Genomic DNA, 15,200 nt, shown 5'->3' on the forward strand with positions numbered 1-15,200 from the left:
TGATATGCATATGATATGATATGATGCATATCGAAGGACTGAAGGAAGGGGCAGCAGCTAGACAGAAAAAGAGCGAGGGTCGAGGTAGAGGATAACAGATGAAGCAAGACAAAAAGGAAAGAAAGTGATGGAGAGGCGACAGTGGTATTTATTTGCTTAACATAATGACGCGCCACACAAACAAAGCTGGTGCAGGCCATTAAATGTAAATGTCAGAGTGGTACTTTAAAAAACAGTAACAATACCTTAGTGTCCGAGAGAGAGAGAGAGAGAGAGAGAGAGAGAGAGAGAGAGAGAGAGAGAGCGTGTTAAGTGGTACTTGACAGGGGAAGGAAAACCGAGACTTGCTCAGCGCCAACATTACGTAACTCAACACGCGTAACAGCCAGTTAACCACCGGTGCCTGAATATGCAGATTTCCGCTTCAGCGTTATCCTTCACTCACGCACGCCCACACACAAAAAACTCTGGTCCCTGTCTCCTTTTTCACCCTCCAATCCCTCTTCTCAAGGACCATCAGCACGCTGTTTCGTTCCAGTCCACCACGGCGCTTTGTTTGCTTCTGTTTCATGATCTAGCAGATTTTTTTTTGTTTCAGCACTTCCAAACATCTTCAGTTTGGAGTGAGTGAAAACTTATTCGTCGGGTTAATAAGAATGTGTTGCCTTGAAAATAAAGTGGGAGACGTTCACTATATGGCTGTGAAGCGGTTATCAACATCATCAGCCTGGAATGAAGCAAAAACTGGTCGTGTTAGCGTGGGTGTATCTTTCCACATCCATTCGAGGCTGTACTGGAAGGGTGAAATGCATGATCCTCTATAAAAAAATAAAAAAAACGTACGACCTCCAGGGGGGGAAGTGCAGTCATGAAAAAAAAAATGAAAAAAAATAACGCGATATAAGAGAAAAGCGAGTCCTTGAAAAACACACAGGCTTCTCTCATAAACTGGGCATTATGGGTTTTTGCTCGAGTCTTGAGGGCCACGCACGAACTGATCTTAACAAGAAAAAAATACCAAGAAAAAATGCATGAAAAACGAAAAACAAAAAAATCCAAAGCTAAAAAAATAGCAACTGGAGGAACATAATGTCACAGTGCAGAGACTTGAGGAAACTGAAAATAAAACATAAGAACATCAGAACACAGGGAGACTGAAAGAGGCCGAGTGGCCAACACAGGGCAGCTCCAGAATCCCCTCCACTACTCACGATGGATGAGGAGTAGTTTCAAGGGTTACAGGCAGAGGCTTTGATCCTCGTTTACCTTTGGTACGGGCGTACACTCCAGTACCCTGTTACCTTACTGCACCCACACCTCACTCATCAGAGTCATCTTCACTAATGAATCCTTTGATAGCCTTGAATCCTTTGATAGCCTTGAATCCTTTGATAGCCTTTGAATCCTTTGATAGCCTTTGAATCCTTTGATAGCCTTTGAATCCTTTGATAGCCTTAAGAATCCTTTAATAGCCTTAAGAATCCTTTGATAACCTTGGATCCTTTGATAGCCTTAAAAATCCTTTGATAACCTTGAATCCTTTGATAGCCTTCGAATCCTTTGATAGCCTTTGAATCCTTTGATAGCCTTAAGAATCCTTTGATAGCCTTTGAATCCTTTGATAGCCTTAAGAATCCTTTGATAGCCTTAAGAATCCTTTGATAGCCTTTGAATCCTTTGATAGCCTTTGAATCCTTTGATAGCCTTAATAATCCTTTGATAGCCTTTGAATCCTTTGATAGCGTTTGAATCCTTTGATAGCCTTAAGAATCCTTTGATAGCCTTGAATCCTTTGATAGCCTTTGAATCCTTTGATAGCCTTTGAATCCTTTGATAGTCTTTGAATCCTTTGATAGCCTTAAGAATCCTTTGATAGCCATGAATCCTTTGATAGCCTTAAGAATCCTTTGATAGCCTTTGAATCCTTTGATAACCTTTGAATCCTTTGATAGCCTTAAGAATCCTTTGATAGCCATGAATCCTTTGATAGCCTTAAGAATCCTTTGATAGCCTTTGAATCCTTTGATAGCGTTTGAATCCTTTGATAGCCTTGAATCCTTTGATAGCCTTAATAATCCTTTGATAGCCTTTGAATCCTTTGATAACCTTTGAATCCTTTGATAGCCTTAAGAATCCTTTGATAGCCATGAATCCTTTGATAGCCTTAAGAATCCTTTGATAGCGTTTGAATCCTTTGATAGCGTTTGAATCCTTTGATAGCCTTGAATCCTTTGATAGCCATGAATCCTTTGATAGCCTTAAGAATCCTTTGATAGCCTTTGAATCCTTTGATAGCGTTTGAATCCTTTGATAGCCTTAAGAATCCTTTGATAGCCTTAAGAATCCTTTGATAGCCTTAAGAATCCTTTGATAGCCTTTGAATCCTTTGATAGCGTTTGAATCCTTTGATAGCCTTAAGAATCCTTTGATAGCCATGAATCCTTTGATAGCCTTAAGAATCCTTTGATAGCCTTGAATCCTTTGATAGCCTTAAGAATCCTTTGATAGCCTTAAGAATCCTTTGATAGCCTTAAGAATCCTTTGATAGCCTTGAATCCTTTGATAGCCTTGAATCCTTTGATAGCCTTAACACTGAGACTCTTACAAGGATGAAATTGAGGGATAGAGTACAAACATTTTTAAAAGTACAATATTTCAGATTTCCGATTAGAGAGAAAGAGGAAGCAAGATAATAATGCATAACTTAATTCCACAACACAACAACACGTTTGATGTGCAACTAGAAAGAGGAATGAGGAAAACAAACAAACCAATAACAAGACAAACACCAAATATTACAAGGACTCGAAAGAAAGGAAAGAGATTCATGATGCGGAAAAATAAATCACGGGAAAAGATAAATAAGAAATGAAAGAAAAAATACTTTGAAAAAGGAAATTAACAGCAGAGAGAGAGAGAGAGAGAGAGAGAGAGAGAGAGAGAGAGAGAGAGAGAGAGAGAGAGAGAGAGATGAAATAATACTGGAAACGTGAAAAGCAGAGAAAATGTCTCGAAAAGGAAATTCCCAGCAGAGAGAGAGAGAGAGAGAGAGAGAGAGAGAGAGAGAGAGAGAGAGAGAGAGAGAGATGAAAAAATACTGGAAACGTGAAAAGAAAAGAAAATGGCTCGAAAAGGAAATTCCCAGCAGAGAGAGAGAGAGAGAGAGAGAGAGAGAGAGAGATGAAAAGATAACTAGTTGAAAACGGGAAGAGGACCGCCAACGAGCACGCCGAGGATAGGTAGGCAGGCTGGGGAGGGAGCCGAAGTGTCCTTGGATGGGAGACAAAGAAGCATTATGGATTGCCGAGGCGTGCGTAGGGAGAGGCTATATAAAGAAGATACTCGTGGGGGGGAGGGGGAGGGGTTGGTGGTGGGAAGAGGAAGTAACATAGCCCAGCCAGGAGGAGGATAACTACATAGTGGGATGATGATAGCGGAGTGGTTGTGTGGAAGCGATGGTCGGTAGGGGGTCGTGGGTGTGTAAGCGATGGTCGGTAGGGGGTCGTGGGTGTGTAAGCGATGGTCGGTAGGGGGTCGTGGGTGTGTAAGCGATGGTCGGTAGGGGGTCGTGGGTGTGTAAGCGATGGTCGGTAGGGGGTCGTGGGTGTGTAAGCGATGGTCGGTAAGGGGTCATGGGTGTGTAAGCGAAAGTCGGTAGGGGGTCGTGGGTCCAGTCACACATTCACGACAATGACTCCCGGCGCCCTCCCGACATCAGACCACGCGCTGCCAGTTTTGGAATGTCGCGCTGCCAGACGTACGTAACGACCGTCGTAAGTCCATCCCCTTGAGTGCCGACCATAGCCGATGTCGAAACGACGTTGTTACGACGTCGTTGAGATGGACATCCGACGGCCGTAGCTTATTCGCGACGGGTGACAGATATCGGGGAGGGCCCCGATTGTTTTGAAAATGTCCAAAACTGTCGGCGTGCGGCCCGACGGTGGGAGGCGTGGTCTGAGTCGGGAGAGCGCCGGGAGTCATTGTCGTGAATGTGTGACTCGGGCTGTACGGGGTGGGTCATTGCCGTTTCGATATAGAGTCAATTTTACAGCCCAATGCAGCAAGTTTGTAAGCTCCCCAGCCAAACACAACACACGACGAAAATTCCTCGTATAGTGTTTGGCGTTGATATCAAAAGTAGGAATTTTTAGGTATCCACACAGGAAATCACTTTAATATCTGGTACCGAGTAGAAATAACGGATCATTATGGAGAACATAGTTTGGTTTAGGCGCTTACAATGACTGTGCTGGACTGTCGAACTGGCCCATAGAGACGGCAATGGGTGGGTACCCTACTTATGTGGTGGTGGGTAGGGAAAGGAAGGGGGTGATTGCTGGTGATAGGGGGAGAGAGGGAGGAGGTGGTGGTGGTAGTGGGTGAAGGGGGTGGTTTGTGATGGGTATGTGCTTCGTGAAGATGGAAGAGGAATACAGTACTGTATGTATGTGTGTTGGTGGTGAAGGGAGTGGTGGTAAACGTGGAAACATGGACGAGAAGGCAGCAGAAAGCATATTGGCTGCCTGCTTTTAGTGCTTTATTCAGTCCGTCAGCCACTAGAATAACTTGCGGAAAGATCAAAGCACTTCTGTACGCACTCTTGGATACGTTTAATTCACTCCCGACGCAGCAAAGTGACGGTCAATGCGATCCGATTCTTAAAGAAGCTGATCGTTTCCGTACTAACCATTCCTGCAGGAAGGCTGTTCCAGGGGCGGACGACTCTGTTCGAGGTGAAGTAAGAGGGTATGCGTGATGGGCATGTGCTGGGTGAAGGTGGAAAACAAATGTTCTGTGTGTGTGTGTGTGTGTGGTGATGGTGTTGGGTGAGGAGGTAAAAGGGAGTGTACGTAGTACGTAGTACTGATGCCGTAGTGGTGGTGGTTGTGGTGGTGGTCATACATATATGCAAATGAAGGGAAGGGGAGGTAGTCCTACAGGAGAGGCGTGCATATAGGTAAAGGTATAAACTGTGGTGATGGTTATTGTGGCAAAAAAAAGGAGGTTGGAAGGTTATGGGGCACTTTTTTTCGCTACGCTAACCTTTACCTTTACCTACTCTAACCTACCTACCTGCCTCTCTTTATCCTACTTCCAGCTTTCTATAAATCACACCTCACTCTCGCCCTCCTCCCCGAGTGTAGTGGATGTAAAGTGTCGCTGGGGGGGCTCTCAAAGAAGTGCGTAAATAGGCGAATCATGTTTAGCGGGGGAGAAACACAAAAGAAAGAAAGAAAAAAAAAATCGGCAGTTAGGAGCGACCTTCAAGTTCTTACAAGAAACTCCACCGGCGCCACGGACCTCAGTGTGGAATAAGAGGGAGAGAAAAAGAGGGAGAAAATATCGAAATAAATGATAATGGTTATGCGAGGATGAAGGCCGTGGAAGAGCACTTTTTAAGTAGTTGAGCAGCTGTGGCGATGATGATGACCGTGCCGTGATGCAGTCGTGGTTCCTGCTAGACCAACGTTACCAGATTATCGTACTCAGAGCATGCATTTACCGGTTTTTGACGCCTAACTACTGCCAAGAAACATCAGGATTTAACTATTTTAACGATATATATATAAATGAATCTAGTTATTGGGGTCCAGGAGACAGTTTTTGGGTCGGAAATTGGTAAATACAAGAGGCTGAGTACGACAATCTGGCAACGATGTGCTAGACTAACATTGGATCGGGGGAGAGAGAGGGGTGAGGGAGAGCGATGCTTAGCTATACTACAATGGCTTTCCGCGCCGTTACGCCAAGACGGAAGGCCTTGCCAATACGCCTCACCATAAGACGCAGAGATGGAGTACGGAAAACACAATAAACCAACATAAAAAAAAGTCGTTTAGGTTTTGTCCGTCGGCAGAATAGAGAAAAAAACATAACAGTGATTCTGGAGGCGTCAGGGAAATGTAGCGTGTGGAAAAGGTTGAGTCCAGTTCTCTCAATGTCATTTTTTTCCCCCCAGCGTGCGTGGGAAGACGAGATAACACATACAAACACTTTTCCTTCCTCACTCTGGGTCTGTAACCTCTGTTGTCAAGGGTTTCTATAAATGTTCCACCTCCAAACAGACAGTGCAGGGAAAATTTAAGGGGCTATTACACTGGGCAAATTTTCCATGGATCTTCAGTCAAACCATGAGTTCCGCTAGCGTGGGTCTCATTTGTTTCTTGATATTGCTGCTGATGATGATGGTGCGTAATACCCTCGTCCTTCGGTGGAATCTACTGTAGCTTTGGAAGATCGTGAACACGTCAGAAAACCACGGAAATATGAGAACCACTCCAGCGGAAATCGTGGGTTGACTGAAGATCCACGAAAATTTTGCCCAGTGTAATAGCTCCTTAAGGTGACACGTCTCGGGGGCTGTGCAAGGTCTGTGGAAAGTCTGAGGTTTGCAACTCCCTGCGCCAGTACCCTCAGACGCTTTCGGTCCTCACAACAAACATTTCCATAGGAGATTATTCGGGTTCTAATGGCTGGGTTTTTTGGGGTTCATGGTACAGAAAAAGGGTCATACTACCAGAAAGGAACATAAAACTACCTCTGGAAATGCTAAAAACTCCAACAAAAGTCTCGTCAAGTAATAAGAGTGATTGGGCGTGGAAATGTCTAAGAATATGACGCCTCCGTATTCTCAGACGCTTTCGGTCCTTGCAACGAACATTTCCATATGCCACAAAGGAGATTAGTCGGGTTCTAATGGCTGTTTTTTCGGTTCATGGCACAGAAGAAGGGTCACACTACCAGAAAGGAACATAAAACTACCCCTGGAAATGTTAAAAACTCCAAGTCTTGTCAAATAATAAGTGTGATTGGGCGTGGAAATGTCTAAGAATATGACGCCTCCGTATTTTCAGACGCTTTCGGCGCTCACAACAAACATTCCCAAGGCCGCAAAGGAGATTAGTCGGGTTCTAATGGCCAGAAAGGAACATAAAACTACCCTTGGAAATGCTAAAAACTCCAAGTCTTGTCAAATAATAAGTGTGATTGGGCGTGGAGATGTTTAAGAATATTACCCCTGGCCCGTGTTCTTCTTATGTTCTTATGTTCTTATGTATTCTCAGACGCTTTCGGTCCTCACAACAACTATTCCCAAGGCCACAAGATTAGTCGGGTTCTCATGAGTTTTTTTTCACATTCATGGTACAGAAGCTTTGTTCATCTACCACTAGGCTCATAAGGCTACCCATGGAAATGCCCCCAACTACTTTTTTTTTTTACAACAAAGGAGACAGCTCAAGGGCACACAAAAAAAGGAAACGATAATAAAAAAAAGCAAGCCCGCTACTCGCTACTCCTAAAAAGAATCCAAAGAGGTGGCCGAAAGACAGGTCAATAAACGAAAGACTTGTCAAATCTGTGTGCCTGGACGCCGAAATGTTGAGGAATATGACCCCATTGTCCATGTTATCCAACCCTTTCGGCGCTCGCAACAAAGGTTTCCATAGACAACAAAGGAGATGAGGCAGGTTATCATGAACTTGTTTCACATTCACGGCGCAGAAGCCTTCTCCAACTCACCTGCTCATAAAACTACCCACGGAAATACCCACAGCTTCTACGAAAGCCTTATCAAATGTGTGTTTAAGCCCGAAAGGTTTAAAAATGTGGGCCGCTTTCAGTCACTTTGTTTGTTTTGATCGTTACCAATGGCGGCGATCGACGCTATAGTTTTCTACGTGAAACTGGTCTATGGGGTAGTGGTGGCTGCAGAGGAAGCAAAAGGTAATGAGTGTGTGGTAAGGTGCGGGGCTAGGCTAACCCCGCAGCCGCCACTACCCCATCGGCCAGTTTTACGTGGAAATACCGTAGCGGCGATAACAGCCATTGGTAACGATCAAAACAAAAAAAACAAAAAAAATGACTGTGAAGGCGGCCCATGGCACCACTCGTAGGGTAGGGAGGACTGGTTGTGGTCTGTTGAGTCTGGTTTAGCGGTGACAGGCTGGTTGGATCTGTTCCTGGAATCTGCAAGGGGTAGAACTTGTACAAGAGAGACGGGATGAGAATATCTTAGTGGTCTGATCGGGACACAAGTGATGTTGCGCGATGTTTCTAGTGTCTAGCGGATGACGAGGTGATGGAATGGCCCGAATGGGTTGCTTTCAGTGAGGTATACAGGTGTGTGAGGGCTGATAGACCGTACAGGAGGAAGAGCCGTGCGTCTGCTTCTGGAATAGGGCTTTTCTTTTTGAGATGATACTACAAGCCTGAAGGAACGGTTCGGTCTGAGAGGACGGCTTTTTTAGTCTAATAAATTAAGTCTACGTGTAAGGTCAAGTAGGTCGAAATAGGGCTTTTACCTTTTTTCTTCTATTTTACTCTGGGGTACAAAGGGGGCGAGGAAGGGTCAGAGATGGCGGAAAAGACGTCGAAGGACGGCGGGGCGAGGAAAGGGTTTGGTCTGGCGATGGCCATGTTACCAGATTATCGTAATTAGCACATTGAATTTTCCGGTTTCTGACTATAACTATTACAAAAGACATCAATAATCAACAGTTTTAATAATAACTTTAATTGGATATCGTTATTTGTGTATATGCAACAGTTATTTGGGTCTGAAGCTTATAAGTGAGATGTTCTGAGTACGAGTTTGGTAAAAATAAATAAATAAATAAATAAATAAATAAATAAAATAAAAAACGTGGGGCTCCGGCGGTGAACAGAAGACGCGAAGACAGATCACAGACATGCAGATGGAACTGTCCGGTAGCGGATCAAGTGGGGGAGGCACCTGGTCACGTTCCCCCCACAAAAAAAAAAAAATATATATATATATATATATATATATATATATATATATATATATATATATATATATATATATATATATATATATATATATAATTTTTAATAACGGAAATAATAATAATAATAATAATAATAATAATAATTATTATTATTATTATTATTATTATTATTATTATTATTATTATTAAAATGCATCAATGAATGTTTATCTACTAGTTCGCGTTAACATATGTTTTAAAGCTAAAAAGAAAAAAAAAACGTGAAATCCTCCCCCAGAACAAGTACCTACACTACCGTTTATTCACGTTCTGCGAGACTGCGAGTTTCGCCTCCCTTATTTGTCTAGTACGCTTATCGGGCGGGTACTGGACATGGTGGGGAGAGAGGCTCAGAGAGCTGCGGCTGGTCGGTAGTCATGTACGCAAAGACTACCTATTAAATGATCCAGTTCTGGGCCTGGATGATTTATATGATTATGTCACTAAATTCAGAATGTGGAGATCACGTTGGTCTTCTGTACCTATATAAAAGCTCCTTGCCGAATACTATACTTGATAAATATGAGCAGTGAGGAGAGATTGGACGGGCTTGCAAAATTATTCATTCACCGTGAACTGACCAACGGTGATCTGACTGACAATTTTGTTACGGCTGAATGGGCTAATCACACTGACGTGATATTCTTAATGTATAAATAAAAACCCACACGCAGACGAAAGAGTTATATTTTTAACCAAACAGTTTCGGTGGACACTGCCACCATCTTCAGTAGTGTAAGGAAGAGTAAAAGTAGTTACAATGGTTCACAATTCTCCTTATATACATAACGGAACGAGTAAATATGGGAGAGGCAGGACAGAGAGGGATGGGTAAGTCCAAAGAGACTATAGTCTCCTTGGGTAAGTCCATTAGGTCCAGGGGAGGGGAGTGAGGTCACCATCCCTCCCCAACGCTGCGACTGACAGACGGGGGGAATAAGGAGGGGGAAGAGTAGAAGTAGGTATAGGGATTAGCAAGATAATCTTATTGACAAAAGGAACGGGTAAAAACGGGAGGGGCAGGACAGGGATGCTGGGCAACCCTGAGCCATCAGGTCAAATATAGGCAAGTAAGGTCGGCACCCCGCCCCAAAGATACGACTGACAGATGTTGGGATTAAGGGGGGCGGGAAGAGACTTCTCAACCAGTGACCTCATTACCGGATCGAGCTTGAAATTACCGTCACATAAATTAAAATTGCTGTTTCTTAATACATATTGCCTCAAGGTCAGCAACATATGGTATGGACAGAAAATGTTTTATTTTTTCTAGGGGAGGGAGCTCTAGGTACAAAATATGATTTTCTTGCTTTTAAATATGCTTATTTTATGAGTCAGTCATATTTTAGGTTGCGGAAGATCCTCCATATATTATTGTTTTCTTCTGACAGGTGCTGGGGGCTACAAATTCTTATGGCTCTGGGAAACATGGAGGAGATGACAGACAATTTTATGGAGCGGTGATGATAGGAGAAAATAATGTATGAATTGTTGCAGTTTGTAGGTTTTCGATATACCCGGGTGTCCAGTACCCGCCCGATAAGCGTACTAGACAACTTAAGACAAGTAAGCGAGGCGAAATTCGCAGTCTCGCAGAACGTGGTTATAGCATGCATGCCAATATCCTTTTAATAATCTCCAGCATCTCACCTGAGGCAAAACCAATCCTTGACCTTGGGTGTTCTCTAATGCACTCCTTTGGAGTTTGAAGAGCTTGAAGGTAGGAGGTATCCCACAGTTTTGCAGGGTTCTCAAGGGTTCTGGATGACACTGAACTGATTTAATGTCACTGCATACTCATGGGCTCATGCCAAGTCCTTATAAGTCTCTCGAGATGAAACACAGTATAGCTACATCTTGAGATGCAACTTGACTTGCCATGAAGCGTAAGTGTTGCAACAAATTTATCATCAGCTACAAAGATCTCCACACTCCAGAAAACCCTGCAGTTCAGAGGGATCCTCCAAAGAGTGTTACAAGAATATGGTTTATCTCCTTCACTGCCCCTCCAGCACCGCTGTGTCAAATCCAGCAGAGCAGCTCTGGTTTCTGATACCAAGTAACCATGCAAGAACCTGCAGTTTTCAACCTCCTGGATGTTGCCAAATTTGTGAGCTCTGTTGGTGTTTCTAGTACCAGAGCAATGGGAACCAGAACATGACTCACAGTAGTAGCATTAAAGTCACCCAAGACAATGAGTGTGTCCCAGGGGGGCCACTGGTCTAATATGGAGTCCTTTGGCATAGAACACCTTCTCTTCAGTTTCACACATCTCAGTAGGAGTGTACACTGCAATAACAGACATGAAGCCAAAAGTGTACTTTAGCTTTACTCACATTTATATATTTATCAACTAAAGTAACCTCTACAACAAATGGTTACAATTGGCTGGAGATGTCTATAGCTATTGCTGCCTGACCAGTGGTAGGTGTATCCCCCACTTCTCATCTCACTACTGCCAGACCTCCTCATCTCAGAGTCCCACTATATTCACCTTCAGCCTTCTGAGCTCATTTGCTTGGCAAGGCAATTGCTGATCTTCCAAGAGGTTCAGGATTTTCCAGGAGCCCACACACAGAGCCCTCTGAAGGTTTATCTTGGGTGAGGTTCTGTGGGCATGCAACACATCTGCACCACCCTAACCACCACAAAAACAAAAAGGAGTTGGGGGAAGTACTCGTATTCTGCTCACTGGCAGGTTTTACATATGGCCACCCTAAGGCATTTCTGCATTCAGTTTTTATTGGACATCAGTGTTCTTTCCTGGCCTATGCCACAAGTTGCATAAAAATAAGGTAAAGTTGGGGACATACGCTATAGTTTCGGTGCTCATCTCTAAAGCATTGGCTCTCTGAGCCTGTGGTAGGTAACAACCAACTACACCAGGACAAGGGTTATTGTGAAATCCGGGATTACCATTTACTGTTTACTGTTGATGAAGTTTCAGGCCCTGCTCCGCCACTGATGCAGCGCTCTACGAGGGCCGTCAACAATTTCAACGTTAGCCTTAATAATAGTCTTCGATGCACTTATTCTCAAACATCGTAGTGAGTGAGTGAGTGTCTTAATTTCTTTTACGAATAATATCACATATAACAATTAGTTCAGTGTTCATGTCTGCTATTTTCATTATAGTATCACAATTAAATATTCAACAATTATTTCCAGCACACTGAACATTCATCACACACAATTTATCGTTGAGTACAGACACTAATTAACCTGGTAGCAGCGAGGGGACATATTTGTGGCTTTATCATGTAGCAGCGACGGGCCAAATTTGTGCCATGATATAGACCCCAAAAAATAGATGATGCATAAACTGATCACAAATGCATTGATATATATTATGAAATGGTTTGTGTGAGTGATGATTTTTTCTCATTTTTCTTGCTTAGAGGGAAGAGCCTTTAAGAAACATGATCCCCGCAGCTACCGGGTTAATAGCCATGATCGGTCATATTACGAATTCTCTCAATTTCATTCTGGAGAACTACACAACACTGGTCATTCGCTGAGTGGTTGATTTCAGGCTTCTTGTATCTCACACAATTTATGCATTTCTTCTCAGCCATGGTGCACTCCTGTGATTTATGATTGCCAGCGCATTTGAAACAATTTGGGGCATCTCCATTGGTCTTGGCAGTACAGTTGGCCTCAAGATGGCCATATCTCTGACAATGATAGCATATAATTGCATGGTATCTGTCTCTCACTGTGTATATTCCCCATTCTAATTTTAGCTTGTCGTGATTCTTGTGAATCAGCTCTCTTACAGTTGGGTCACACCTCAAAATGTAGTGCATCGTGCCGCCAGCCGCAGGCTTGCTAAAAACCAGCTCAATCTTATCCTCAACACCCCCAATGGCATGTAAGAACTCATTGCGGTCTAAGATGGTCTCCTTTATTTTTTCCTTGGTCTCCTCTTTATGCACATTGCATATCATGATCTTTGGTTTCATCTTTCGAAGACTCTTGGTATTAATTTGCTCAACAAACTATAGTTTTTGAGCAGCCTCATCCCTTGTGTTCTCATTATCAAAGTTCATGACAATGTTATAACTCTATTTGTAAATCTTGAATCAGTTATTTGAATACCATTCAATGCCTGGGAGACTTCATCCTTCATGTCTGTTGCCTTCTTTTCCTGTGTAGAAGCTTTTACAACTAAGAGATTTTTCTTGACCTTCTTGCCTCTCTTTGCCACCTCAGCCCAGCTAGATTCAGCATGCTCAGCACGTTTAAGGGTGTCAACAACTGATCCCAGCTCCTCCTGCACCTTCACAGCCCTTGATTCAACTTCATCCTTAACCACAGATATTTCCTTAGATAATTCTTACTTGAATTCATCCATTTTTTCCACAATTTTGGTAGCCAGAGATGCTTTATGGAGGCATGGGTTGCACATCCAATTAATTTTAGGTATATTCTCCTGCACACTTTACATGACACCATTTAGGGCACAGACAGCATCCAATCCATTTCTCGCCTGTGAAATCCTTACAAATGTAACACAAATCCAATGGGGCTTTGGCTTTGCCAGCCATATCGACACAGCACTTTCCACACGGAGCAAGACGCAACACATCTGATCGCTGCCACGACTACTCACTCACCACAATCTACCTTCCCCAGGTACCCATTTATCTACCAGCCTGAATAGGAGTATGACCAGCTGGGTGAGCTGCATGCTGACTGCCTGGGATGGGATTCAAACCTGGGCCTGTGGAGTTGTAGCCAGGTACGCTGACCACTGCTCCACGGAGGCAAGGTAGTTTTTGTATAATTCTGCCAACAAATATTACCTCCTTAGTTGATTTAATAGAGCAATAACTCAATGACCCATTTGTAAGCCTATTGTCAGTTCTACTATAAGGTGTATCCCATCACCTGATATCTAATTATCTATGTTAAAAATGGTGACCCAATCAGTAGTCTGTAGTGATTCAGTACAAGGCTGTGACCAGTACTTTGGAGAACACTGATCTAGTGTATTGAAGTTATACCTGACCATCAACCCTTGTTGAATAATGTAAAAAATATACTAGTTATATAATAAAACTTTTCACTGGTTAAAGTAGTAATTTAGTGACCAAAGGAAAAGTTTTCTAGTCTCAGGAGATTACCATTGAGTAATAGAAAATTAAATGGTTTGAAGATTTTTTTTTTTTTTTTTTTTTTACAGCAAGGGAGACAGCTCAAGGGCACTAAAACAAAGTAGCAACAAAAAAGCCTGCCAAGCGCTGCTCCAACAAAAGAAAAACAGAACAAGAGGCCAATTTTGGGAGAAGAGGTGTCTTGACACTCCTTTCTTGAAAGAGGTTGTCATAGGTAGGAGGAAATACAGAGGAAAAAAGGCTGTTCCAGAGTTTACCAGCAGAAGGGATAAAAAAACGAAGATGCTGGTTAACTCTTGCATAAGGGATTTGGACAGTATAGGGGTGAGCTAGAGTAGAAAGTTGAGTGCAGCGGGGCCATGGGAGGGGGGGAGGCATGCAGTTAGCAACTTCATAAGAGCAGTCAGCATGAAAATATCGATAGAAGACTGTCAGTAAGAGGAAGGAAGTTGATGAGATAAAAAGCCTTAGACTCTACCCTGTCCAAGAGAGCTGTGTGAGTGGAGCCCCCCCACACATGATGCATACTCCATACGAGGGCAGACAAGGCCCCTGTATATGGACAGCATCTGGGAGGGGGAAAAAGAACTGGCAGAGATGATACAGAATGCCCAACCTCATGGAAACTGGTTTAGTGAAAGCGGAGATGAGAAGTTTTCAGTTAAGATTTTGAGTTGAGGCTAAACCAAGAATATTTAGTGTAGAAGAAGGTGACGGCAAAGTGTTGTCGAGGAATAGGGGATAGGTATTTGGGAGATTGTGTCGAGTTGATAGGAGGAGAAATTGAGTTTTTGAGGCATTGAAGCCTGAAGGACACCAGGTTCCTCTTGCCCCAATCAGAAATGATAGCAAGGTATGAGGTTAAGAGTTCTGCAGCCTCCAGTCTGGAGTCTTGTAATTCCTGTTGGGAGGGTCTTCTTTTGAAAGAAGTTGAATAATGCAGAGTAGTCATCAGCATATGAGTGGATAGGACAGTTTGTTGTGGAAAGATCATTGATGAATAACAGAAAGAGAGTGGGAGATAGGACAGAGCCCAGCAGGGACACCACTGTTGACAGGTTTAGGGGAAGAACAGTGACTGTCTACCACAGCAGAGATGGACTGGCCAGAAAGGAAACTGGAGATAAAGGTACAGAGGGAGGGATGGAATTTGTAGGAGGGTAGTTTAGAAAGCAAAGGGTTGTGCCAGACTCTATCGAAAGCATTCAACATGTCTATGGCAACTGAGAAAGTTTCACTGATATGGCAAAGATAGGATGACAAGAGTCAGTTAAGAAAGCAAGAAGATCAC

Source organism: Eriocheir sinensis, chromosome 1 (genome assembly GCF_024679095.1).
Source record: "Eriocheir sinensis breed Jianghai 21 chromosome 1, ASM2467909v1, whole genome shotgun sequence".
Classification (NCBI taxonomy): Eukaryota; Metazoa; Arthropoda; class Malacostraca; order Decapoda; family Varunidae; genus Eriocheir; species Eriocheir sinensis.